Here is a 13,563-nt window from a genome sequence, read left to right as displayed (position 1 = left end):
CATATCTACATATGCACAGACCTCCCACAACTACCTTCCCTCTAAACTCCTCAGCACTTACCTCTAAGGCATAATTTTTTCATATGTATGTATATATTATTAAAAACAACACTTTACATTTTGAAATGCATCTTATTACATGTGCAGAAGACTGGGCAATATACCTTGCTATTTTTTTCTTTTGCTGCATTTTATGAGGGCAGGACCTCACAGTGCCTTAAGGCATGTATAATAGAGCATGTTAATGACAATAAATGTAGGAGAAAATGGAATGCACTCTTCCAGTATATGTTGAAACACCCTGTGGCTATGTTAAGATTTTCAGAAATTGAGAAAATCACAGTTAATATCTCACTCAAGTAAACATGGCTGGCAAGAACTTTTGAGTATCAAGGAATGCAGATGGATAATTACATTTGGAGCATTATTTTCTCCTGGTCTCAATAATCATTCATAGGTTTTTATATGAAATTTGAGTGTTTCATATCAGTTCTATTTTCATTTTTATGGCTATCAATTGTTCCTCATGTGCACTAATATTTTATTTTTTAATCAAGTAGATATGTGGTGGAATAGTGGATTATTTTAATTTTATCATTTCTGTTTTCTATTATGTAATCATATATAGGATTAAAAGTATCACATGGTATATCTAGCCAATAAAAATGGACAATGCCATACTGTGTACAGTTACATACTAAAGAAGATACATTTAGGCATTGAAGCAGGTTTATCCATTTGTGACATGAATGGGTCAAGTACATTTTCTCTTCAGTAAGAGTTTGCTGTTTCATGTGATGTGCTGACATGTATTAGATCAGCAAAGGAGCTAGATGATGAAAATATGCATGTGTAACCACTGTATTACTGAATATACCAAGAGAGTGTTGTTGTTTCTGGTAGTCATGGAGATGCCCACCATGACTTTTGGAAGCACCAAGTCATCCATCTAAACTAACATGTTATGATCACCAAAACACAGAAATAGTGGACTGCTACCATGTAGATGGAGGCACCGTGCAAGAGCTGGTTGAGATGTGTCACCCTCATATACAGACCTGGGAGATGCATGGAGTATCTATCCTTGTGGAGACCAAGTTATGTGTGGCCTTGAAAATATTAGCTACATGGAATTTTTAATGACAGAAAGAAGACATAATATATGTATTCCTGGCATCTGCCCAAAGGATACTACATCAACTGCTCAATGCACTGCTACATATGGGGGAGCATATGTGGTTTATATGTACCATTGAGGAGAAAGGCAAAATTATTCATATACTTTTATGACACAGTTTGGATCCCTGGGTTACTGTGAACCATTGACTGCATCCAGATAGCAATAAAGGCTCCTCTGGTAATCAGGGAAAATGACATATCAACCATAAGGGGTTACATTCCATCAACTGACAGGTGATCTGAAACGCACAGAATATAATATACAGTGTGTCGGCAGATCAGTTAGTCAGTGCCTACAATTCCTTCATCTGCTACATGTGTAATTTATACCTGCAGTTTATGCAGGGTGCTTTTACACAGGGCCTTCTTGTTAGTGATGCTGGATAAACCTTGACACCTTGGCTAATAACACTAACTAGAAACCCACAGACCACGGCAGAGATTTCATACAATAATGCCCTGTTACATCCCAGAGTTATTGTTGAACATGTGTTTAGCCTGTTAAAGGCCCACTTCTACTCTCTGATTATCTATGTTGTGCACTGTAGTATGACCCTGGAATATGCACTACAATTTCTGCTGTGTGTGCAATGTTACACAATTTGTTGATACACAAACAGTTATGTCAGATCAGAGATATTCAGCAGGAGGAAATCTTAGAGTCAGGAACAAAAGAGGTACTTGATAAAAAGCCTATGGATCAGCCAGAAGCCAGGGAATCAGGGATGACTATGCCAGCAGCGGGTGGGCACAGTATGCTGTGGTACTGGCTAAGAGGCAATATCTGTTTCTTAACTATAGGCCAGAATAAACAGTACATATAACAGTAAAAATGATGCATGTAAAGCTACACCCATGCTATGCTGTACCAGGCATACACTGGCCATAATGTGCACCAGACAAGGGTTACTTGGGTAAGAGCGTACTGAAGGTAAGACACTTTTGGGCTCACACGCACAATTGGGAAGGACCACAGTGCCATTAGTGGGTAGTACTGTGTGTGTGGTGATGTGGGAGTGAAGATTAATGCTGTGTGTGTTAGCATGCGTGTGTGAAGCATGGGCAGGTCATTGCAAGGAGCTGGGGATATTGTTCTGAGAGGTGTGGTGTCTCCATTGCTTTCTGACTATGTAGCAATGAGTGGTGCTGAAGTGTGTGTGTGTGTGTGTGTGTGTGTGTGTGTGTGTGTGTGTGTGTGTGTGTGTGTGTGTGTGTGTGTGTTTGTGTGCAGGGCTACAGCTCCAGCAGATGATGTAGTGCTATGCTGAAATTTGATGAACACCCACAGGAGATGAATGAGCTGACAGTGCATGTTCCTATCCATGAGGGTGCTTTCTGCAGAGAACTCCCAAAGGACCAACTACAGTTTACACAGAGGATGAATGCTTTGCGATGATGAATGGTAGGTCATGTCATGAGTGTTCTCCATACAAATATCTTATCTGATGTATGTCCACTTTTCAAGAAAGTGCACTTGTCACTAGATTGTGGTAATGAGGTGGTGGTGCTACATAGCCTAGAATGTGTCCTCTCTCTCAAATGGTGCTCCTTCCAACTATTCAAATTTGGACCAGACATGGAAAATACAGTGACCATGATGGGCAGTCACACAGGGGTACTTGCAATGTATGAACTCTCTAATATACATGTCCATGGTGTTGCATATATGTTAAATAACCTCCTGCATGTCTTCATGCCAACTATATACTACCCCACCCCAACCAGCTCAGCTATGGCTGTACTGATCTTTGCCTATGTATTTGTCATGACTATGTAAATGTTGAGCCATCGGTCATAAAAAAAAAAAAAAAATTCAACTGAGGATGGGAAAGCTACCTTTGGTGTGTTTGGCCATTGGCATGCTCTCTCATTAGGTCATCATCTCACTCAGTTGAACTATTAGCAACCAAGGAGACTGTGCCTCTAGAGATGCGACCACTCCTTCAGCAGATGTATAAGCATCTTCTTGCTCCTGAGTGGCATCTTTGGCCTGAGGGCTATGCTGAACATGAAATTGCATAGAGATGTGGTCTTCACATTACTTAAGTCTATCACTGACACCATGACCCCTGACAGCTGGGACTTGATCGCCACCATCAGCATCAGAGTCATGCACTTCAACAACATCAGCAGGCCTGTATATCTGGTTGAGGACCCTGATAACACAGTAACTGTGAAAACACCAAAACATTTCCCAATATAAAGATAACCCCTTCATTAATTCTTGCAGCCTACTGAAACTATGATGTATAACAGAGCGTAGTAAAAAGCTAATGTAGAGCATACTTTGGACAGATGGCCTTTGGGCCTGTAGTCCCAATGTCCCTGTAAAATGAAAAAGGCATGCTTGTAAGTTATATGACCCTGGATTGGACAAGTTATGCAGAAACTATCCCATGTTCATACAGACCCACCTGAGGCATCACTGATAGATATCTTCTGTAGTATGTGCTATTCAACACTACTATCTAACACTCCATTGTGGATTCCAGAACTGCCTACACTCTAAGGCAGAGATTCCAATGGACAACCAGACAAAGATGTCAGGTCAGGAACCCCACCATGTCAGTCATACATGATTCTTTTGACAGAACCCACCAGTGGCCATCAGCTTCAGTGCTAGGCAGAAGGCCTTACTGCATGCTGCAGTTACCATGTTGGCGACCCTTCTTTGGACCTACTCATAGGTCCAGTTTTTAGCCACTGATGTCATCTATAACATATCACCAGGCACAATCTCAGAAGGATCAGTCAGATTTCTCATGACAGAACATCTGATGACCATGCTTACTGAATGATTGCAGCAGCATATCATTCCCTGGATGACAGACCTTACAGTTATGGTGCTTCTCACCTCTGGGCATGACAACCTAGCATACCAATGAAATATGCATGCAAGCTATTGGGAGATCACATGCAATACCACTATACAGTTACTCCAGTTACATGGATGGGGAATTATCCACATGTGTAAGTGTTATGTGTGGTGTTTCTCTGTGTATTGCACAGCTACAAGGAAATGGTGTCAAAGCACCCTCATCAAAAAAGCCTGTGGCATGTGCACAAATGGCTGTATATGAGGCAGATCATGCCATCTGTATGTGCATAGGCCACACAGGCAAACATTCTGATACCATGTACACTTTGGAGTATTACATGTGTTGTGATATGCATCATGTTACTTCCCCTGACTATAGACTCAACAAAGGATATGACTGCCAGTGTTTACCATTATACAGGCTGAAGTTGAGTATGTGTAAAACCCAGAGGTAGACATGGAGCCTGTAACACTGCCAGCCCAACTATCTGGAATTTTGTAAAACAAATCTATGTCATTTGTGAATATTGATATGATTTATACAGAACTGCACGTGTTCTACTGAGCTTCGGGAAGGTAAGTTGAAATTAAGTGCTTTATAATGTGCTATAAAAGTTAGTTTCAATACAGCAAGAAGACAGGATGTCTATAGCTAGAAGTTGTTTCTATTGTCTGAGAGAGAAGTAATTACTAGGTCTAAAAAGTAAGTATTTAACTGTTTTACGACTTCCAGTTCTGAGCAAACATCTGAGAGATATGTATTTTTCACACAGAAATGTTAAATTCTGTTAAGTCTCTGTTAACCTGGGAACTGAAGGCAGGTGACAAAGAGTGATGTCATCCAAGCTGACCCAGCAGTAATGTTTGATTGCACTTTAAGAACTCTAAAAAACAACAACAAAACAGCAATATGTAAAACTTTTTAATAAAACAAAAAACAACCAGTAAGCTCTTTCATTCACATAGAAGTTCTATGCGAATGAAAGCGCTTACCAGTTGTTTTTTGTTTTATTAAAAAGTTTTACATATTGCCATTTTGCCGCTTGGTTTTTATATCATTTGGACTTTTAATATGATTTTTATTAAGAAGTTTGGAGTTTAATTTAAGAACTCTCTTAGAGAGAGACTTTGCATTTTGCATTTTGTCTTGGACCTAGCAAGAACATCCAATCATTTGCACTTGCCTTGCTAATGGTAAGTAACTAGGGTACAGTCATTCCTTTTAGATATAGTAAAGATTAGTTTAGATGTTTTCTGTATTTATTTGAGACTGTCCTGCAATGTTGTTTTAAAATATTTCCTATGATTCTGAACTCTGAAGTAACTGTGTTGATTGAGTATTTTCTTGTTCTTTTATTATTTATTATTAGATATATTTAAACCTATCTTTGTGGCTGATATTTGGGAAACATATTTAAGCTCTTCGAGTACTTGCATATTTATTTGGTGACACTGTACAGGCCACTCCTAAATAGCCTTGTGAGTCTTGGTCAAAATTACCATTTGGATAATAGTAATACTACATAGTAGGATGGGACATCCTTTGTAAGGGCCTTAGAGTAGCTGATAAAGAGCTGGCTGGTGGCAGTGATAACTACCTTATAGGCTGGGCAGAGGGGACATAGCTAGTAAACATGGGCCAGCTTCTCCCACGTGTGTGTGTGTGTGTGTGTTTGTATATAAAGCAAATCTCAAAGTGTGTGTGTGTGTGTGTGTGTGTGTGTGTGTGTGTGTGTGTGTGTGTGTGTGTGTGTGTGTGTGTGTGTGTGTGTGTGTCAGTGTCAGCTACTTGGGCAGGGACATGAAGCAATGGTTGGACAGAGAGGCTGCTGGAGGTCGTAGCTTGGCCACTCGGCTAAGATCTCAACCCTATAGCTGTGCCAGTGGGGAGTCTTATTAGGGATCTGGAGAGTGAGGGAGAAACCATCCCCAGACTGACTGTGATCTCTGTATGCTCTTAAGGGAAATTGCAATTTACTGTGTGTGTACTTGTCATCCTCCCATTGTGTACGTCCCCCACTGTTGCCAGTGGTGAGGATTGAGGCTCCTTGATTACTGGGCCAGTGCAGGGGTATCACAGAGTCTACAACAGAACATCCCATAAGAGGAGAACATAATCACCAAGCTCTGTTTGTAGCTCTTCTCTTATGTGGGTATGCATGCAAGCCACATCCTCAAACCAGCAGTCATAGATCAAGCAGAACTTGTAACACCCTAATACAATGTAGGACAGTGATGACCCAATGTGTAAAAAGACTATGGTTTATACATCCACTACATGGATTTCCAGTGTAGAGAGATGTGTGTTTATTGTAGAATACTTTGGATCCCAAGCTTAAAAGTGTAATGACTCACTGGTAGTGAATGTTGCCACCTCCCTAACCTTATAGAAGTACTGCAAAGGAGTTGTCCACATCTGCAGTTCACAGGATGTGGGTAATGTGAAAGGAGTATAGACACAATAGTCAGAAAGTACTGTCATGGTGGGATGCTGACAACAAGGACACTCTGTGCTCGCCTCTGGACTCTGCTGGTTGGGACACCTCCAGCAAACAGAACCCAATGGATTACATGAAAGACCATAGCAGAAGCTAGTAATCTGAATGTTTGGTGCAGCACTATTCAGGACATCCTTGAGCTCCTTGCATTAAAATCAAGGAAGATGTAAGTGGTTTGGAACTACTTACACAAATACCAAAGGTGATTCTCAACAAAAAATGGCTATTCAAAGATTTAGAAGCAAGCTTTTTTAAAACAAAGAGGCTGCAATGGGACATGGCATACTTCGATCATGGTATGAATACTAAAAGAGTACCAAAGGGATTAAAAGTCAGCAACAAACCCAGTGGTAGGTACCATCATGACATTTGTATTCAGTGGAACAGTATTTGTGAGACAGCTGGTGTGGCCTTTGTAAAATTATTAAGGCAGCACTGTGCTACGGAAATAGAAATGCTTGATAAATGGCTCAAACGTTTGTTGGACCAATTAAGCTTAGTGGCATCTGGTAAGGACATTGCAAATAAATTGTTATAAAGTAAAAACAAAGTTGAAAACCTAAATTGAAGCTTAAGAAAAGGAAAAGAAGATTAAGAGAGATAAAGCAAAGCATGTAAAGGAGTCGCATTTCACTTTAAGAAACTTGCACATATTAGGAATGAGTCTCATGTGAAGAAGCAGTAGCTGAAGAAAATCAAATCTCAACTAATGAAGTGGCTCATCTTTCCATTTCACTGCAAGAAACTACTTTTTTTTCCAAGGAAGTCACAACGGATAGAACAAAAATGTTTTTGGGGTAAAACAACAAAGAGGTGAATTTGACACACTCCTTTCAACAAACGAATCAAGTATGGGCAAGCGAGAATCAACAAAACACCTAGAAAACATGGATGCAAATAGAACAAATGTCAGGACTTCAGAAGAACAATATGAATATCAGTATAGATACAATGAGAAATCAACCAGTAAGGTAATTCCTTCGCAATATATTATTTTCAATTTAACTGACAAAAAGTTGACCGACAGTGAGACTGGCATTTTGCAAAAATGTTTTTCATTTATTCCCAGTGCCAGGTACTATACTTAATTTGAAAAGTTATACAAGAAAGTTGAATTTGAAGTGTATTTCCAAGGGCAAAGTTGTTAAAACAAAATATTTTGTAACACTTAGTACATATAATCCACCATGGAATTCAGGTATTACAACATTTGAAGATTGTTGTGAAAGTGGCATTAGGTCATTGTTGAACAATAAAAAAGTCACAAAAAGTATTTCAATCTTGCTTCACTTGAACATAGTAGTTTAAGCAGACTGTCTGAAGATTCTGAAATTAAAATAATGCGTGCAGACAGGTGTTGTTCTATTATAATTGTTTCAAAAAGACTACATTGCCCATATGACTAACATGTTGGGAGACTCACAATTTTATGTAAAAGTTTATAAAAGTGACATCAACAAGGCTTACAGGTACATTCATTTTCATGGTTGTATGAAAAGTTGTTGGAATGTGTTATTATTGAAAACATGTACACTTATTTTCCCACACCAAAGCCTAAGATAGTCAAATTACTTATGCACCAGAAATTCATAAAAATACCAGGTCACCCGCCTTATAGACCAATAGTGTCCACCCCTGCTTTAAAATTAGAAGCAATTTCTAAATTTGTAGATAGAGCTTTTTAACCAGTAATTAAGCAAATGCCTTCTTTTATTAGAGACTCATTTATTTTTTTAGAAAAAAAATCAAATTTGTTACAGTGGAAAACAATGATCTGTCACTGTTGATAATAATTGTCTTTTGGCTTTTTAGGGGTCGCCACAGCGGAACTCCGGTCCGCTAATGATTGGCAGTGGATTTTTACTGTGCCGAGTTGCCAATCCAAAGCCCAACCTTCAAAGAAGACACACCCATTCACACACGCACCTACCTGCATGTCTTTAACGTCACTACTTCATTACACACTGTTATACCACATGAAGTAAGTATAGAATGGACATCATTTACACCCAACAAGAACAGGGACTACACCTTAGGTAAAATCAAATTTATAACAGAAAGTATAGCTATGGTATTAACTAACAATTATTTCTCATTTGAAGGTTATTATTTCATCAGTCCAGTGGAGTAGCCATGGGAGCAAGAATGGTACCAAATTATGCAAATCTAGTCATGGCCTACTATGAGATATACATATTGCCTAGTTACAAAGGTTATGAATTTGTTTCATCATACTTCTGATTCATAGATTAGTTTTCATATGGAATGGGAGAAACATAGAGTTGGAAGAATTTTAAGAGACATTAATCAGAGTACAGAATTTTTAAAGTTTGTGAGTCACCATCATAAGGACAAAATCAGTTTTTAGACCGACAAATTCACAACATGGTGGAAGTAAAAAATTACATTTCACAATAAATTATAAAAATCTTTCCAGCAATGCTATTCTACATTACAATAGCATGCACCATACATATTTGAAGCATAATATTGTCAAGGAGCAGTTTGTCAGACTCAAACAGTTAACAATAGATTTAGATCAGTTGGATGATTTTACATGAGCATTATATCACAGATTTTTGAAAAGAGGACATCCAGGTTCTCTTATTAACAAAATGCAAGAAGATGTTAGCAAGGGGGAGAAAGACATTTATGATAGTAAAAAAAAGACTGGACAGTCTCTATGCCACTTTTATATTCTTTGGACAGTGAGGCTATTAAGATGGTCATTCAAAAAAAATGGAAGATATTTAATGTTAATATAGACCATGCAAAAGTTTTAGGCTCAAAACTCTTGTTTATTAATAACAGGGGTACTAACATAAAAATATTTTAGAAAAGGAGAATTTTCTAGTGTCACCTCCCCCACTGTTTGTGTCAGCAAATCCCTCTGTGGGTCTTTTTCTGTGATTTATGTTGGTGTGCCCCTGCTTCTATATCTCTAGCCTCTTTCCATACACTGCCATCCTCTTACATTCCTCCCTATCTAACCTTCTTGAAAAATAAAAATGAGGTGCCACTCCTGCAAAATTCAAGAAAAATGCTTTGTGCTTATCAAACAATAATAAAAACCAGTGCATACCCAACAATACATGCCATCAAGCTGGAGGGGATATAGGCCTTCATAAAAGTGACTACATGTATAAGTATACAATCATGGGCATGCATACATATTTGCTGTCCTCAACAGATCCAAACATAGTGAAATTTCTAAAGCTTGAGAAGAAGTATAAGATGACATCTTTGCTTAGTTTAGCAGAAACAAATTAGAAAGGAAAGGAAATGGAAATCAAACCATAAGAATAAAATAATCAGACAAAACAAAAGAATATAAAGAACAGGACCAAAACAAAAGGAAAGAAAATTGAAAAGTTCACTAATATAGTGGCAAGATAGAAACGGCCTAGATATGATGCAGGAATGGTTAAGGAGAGGAGAATTTAAATCAAAAGATGAATGCTAATAATGGTGACCCAAGATAGTGGACTATTTACATGTTGGGTTACAAAGTCTGCTGAAAAAGTAGGAGAAACAGACAAATGTAAGCTGTGTAAAACAGAACTGGAAACAGCTGGACATTTTGTTGCTGGTTGCGATACAATTATGGTAGAGGGTTACTGTTTTGAACCTGCTGCTGACTAACTGTACTATGACATTAATCAAACCCGCAGGCACACTCAGCATACTTACTGTGGACATCTATAAGTACAAAACTGGTTTTGTGTGCAACTTCCTTGAGATCAGCTGCATTGTCCAATTATTTTGCTCAATCTTTTACTAAAGAAGCAGATACAAAGCCAAAAAATAATGGGTAACAAAGGGACAAAATCAGAGACAATTTTTAAATACTGCTTTAATGTCCTTAAAAAGTTAACAGAACAAAAGATTTTGCATGAACAAACATTTTATAAACTGTAAGAAGTTTAAAACTCTATTATCTGGCAGTATTGACTGACTATAATCCTCAGTGATTTAATAAAAGAGGCACATTTTTTCAGGGTTCAGAGTAAAAATATGAGGCAAAATCAGGGACATTCTGTACAGTCAGGCACAGCTGAGAGGTATGACTGTGATGCAAGAAGCTTCTGATTCTTTTGTTTAATTTGAAATTCAGCCAGCTCCTCCTCATTTGATGTTCATAAATTAAGCACTACTTTCATTTTGTCAAAGTTTTTTTCTTGACATTGAAGAGCTTAAGACAAATGTTGAACATTAGCATCAGATTTTATGCTCCCATTTCTCCTAGTGGTCATTAGCCTAATATACATCTATGAACCTATGCACTCTGTCACATGATCTTTGAACATCTGAAACTGCTCAGATCCGCCATGCATTCTGCCATGTAGGATTTAGATGCACATGATAAATATCATACGTATTATGGAGAATGTAGCAGGTAACTTTTGTGGTGATCCAGCTACTCCTTAGTTTATAGAGTGACAGGAATGCCTTGTCTTTTTCCATGAAGTACCTACTGCAGATGGACTGCCAGTATGTCCAGCAACAGTCCTCCCTGCCATAAGCCCACACAGCACTGACAGCATAGTGGCATTAAGTACTGACACATTTATGTGCTGTCATATTTTCTACAATCATTACCCTTAGCACATATCGCCCATAACAAGCAATTAGAGCCATGCACTTTTCGTATGTATTATCTGACTGCTGGCTTGTGATATGTTTTGCATTGTGCAGTTGCTCATGTGCATTTTGTCAAGTACTTTGTATTGCAATAGCATACATGATGAGATTGTGCATGTTTCATATTTTACACCTACCGGTGAATGAAAAAAAGATTATCTAAGTATACTGCCATGACAGGAACTTCAAGCATGGGACAGAATGTTCATAAATCTAGGCTGTTTACATAACAGCAATGTGTACAATGATAAATTAAAGGAATGTTCACATTTAGGTATGACAAATACAGAGGTAAAGTAACTTTGGGTACTGGTATCCAGGAGGGAATAGACAGCAGCAGGCATTATAAATGGTTAATTTTGTCATACTTCATGGACTGGAACTATATTTGTATCATGGCTTTCTGGACAGAATCCACTGAAAGAGCTATAATCATGTTTAATGTTATTATTAACTACAAGGTTAAGCCAGCTAGCTTATTGTGCAAAAATCAGGACATCAAGTTCAAAGGAAGTCATAGTGCCATTGTACTGGGCCCTTATCAGGCCCATAATCAAGTACAGTGCTTCCTTCTGCATGTACCTAACCAGGCACTTACACCAACTGGAGTGGCCCCAGTGGTTTATCACTAGAAAAAATACAAAGCACAAGACACATGTCTTATGCAGCGCAACTAAAAGCCCTGTTCCTTTACTCCATCTCATACCTTTTATTGAGAGGCAACTTATGCCTTACCTACAAGGCATTCTCTGATCCAGCCCTGATGAAAATGTTATGAATTCGCAAGAAAACTTATACAAGGATTACGCATTTCATTGACCTGAACCTTATATGTGACTCTAACGGAACTTGCTGGAGGGACAGATTCATATCCCAAAGGCTACCTTGTCTATGCAACAAACGTAGCATCTTCATAAAACAAAGCAAATCCATCACTCTCTTCAAAAAGAATTTGGATAAATGGATGGGGAACAGTAAATTCACTCATGGGTACTGACTATGTCCCTTATGGACACAGGTGGCCTGTAAAATGACTTAGGACTCCAAAACCCAAAGACCCACTACCATGATGTTACCCCATCCCATATCTGGGGAATTAAGATATAATATTGTCATATCTCGGGAATTATTGTCTAGGCTTGTAAGGGCTTTTGTACCATTAGCCTACTAATCACCTATGAACATATCATCAAAATCTAGGAACGGGTTTTAACATGGGTTGAGGTAGGGGAAATGTTTGTAGTTCGGAATAATACTGAACACCTACCTCGACCCATGTTAAAACCCATTCCTAGATTGTTTTTTTGACATCGATATTACCGTTTTCGAACTTCCGTGTTCGACAATAGTACAGTCAATGGAGTACGGTTCGAAATTTTGATAGTAAACCGGATATGCCAGTAGGTTGAAATATGTTGAAGTTGTTTTAAAGTAACTTTATGGCGTTCATAGCCTGTACATGGAGATCGCACTACAGTAAGGATCCGGGAATCCACCTGTGTTGTCACTGTAGTCAATCTCGAAGTTGGTATATTTAATTTGCAGGGGGTTTGAGGGGTGTAGGAGGGCTTGCCTCCATGCAAAAATATTGGGGAATGTTTTTGTGCTTTTTTTTTTATATTTTATAGATTGTTGTTTTGGGAATATGTCATGCAGCAGAATGCAGTTTCGTAACTGTGAGATTTTGTTAAAGTGAGTTTGATGAAGGAAAGTAGACCCATATATATATATATATATATATATATATATATATATATATATATAGTTTCACTTCAGAATCCTGAAATATCACAATTCTGAACTTCATAATCCGGAACCCAAAATCCTGAAAATTCAAAATCCTGAAAACTCAAAATCCTGAATCACAAAATACTGAAAATATACAGGACACAAAGAATGACAATATTCCAGTACAAGGACACAGAGAAACACATACAAGACAAAGGAGAGCACTTTTCACCAAGTATGGGCAGGGGGGCAAGCCCTCCTGCATCTCCCCATGTAGGAGGCTGCACCCCCCCCCACACACACACCCTGCTAATTAAATATATACACTCCAAGACTGCATTCCACAGAAAAAAATGTCAAACATACCATCACATGTGCTCATGACTGCCTGTTGTAACCTTAGTAACATTCCCTTTTAACTTGCTGTACTACAACAGAACTCATGATAATGTAGTGAAGTGTATTTTGGAGTTGATATATTTAAGTAGCAAGGAGTGTGGGGGCTTGCCCCCCTGCTTATAGCTGGTGGAATTTCTCTATAGTCAGTATATGTATCCTGGATGTTTTCAGTCTTTTGGGATTCAGGATTTTGAGTTTTCAGGATTTGGGGCTTCCAGATTATGAATTTTTCTGAAATTCAGGATTGTGATATTTCAGGATTGTGAAGTGAAACCATATATATATATATATATATATATA

The sequence above is a fragment of the Protopterus annectens genome, chromosome 4.part1 (genome assembly GCF_019279795.1).
Source record: "Protopterus annectens isolate FY-2018-M chromosome 4.part1, PAN1.0, whole genome shotgun sequence".
Lineage (NCBI taxonomy): Eukaryota > Metazoa > Chordata > Ceratodontiformes > Protopteridae > Protopterus > Protopterus annectens.
This window is presented reverse-complemented; position numbering follows the sequence as displayed.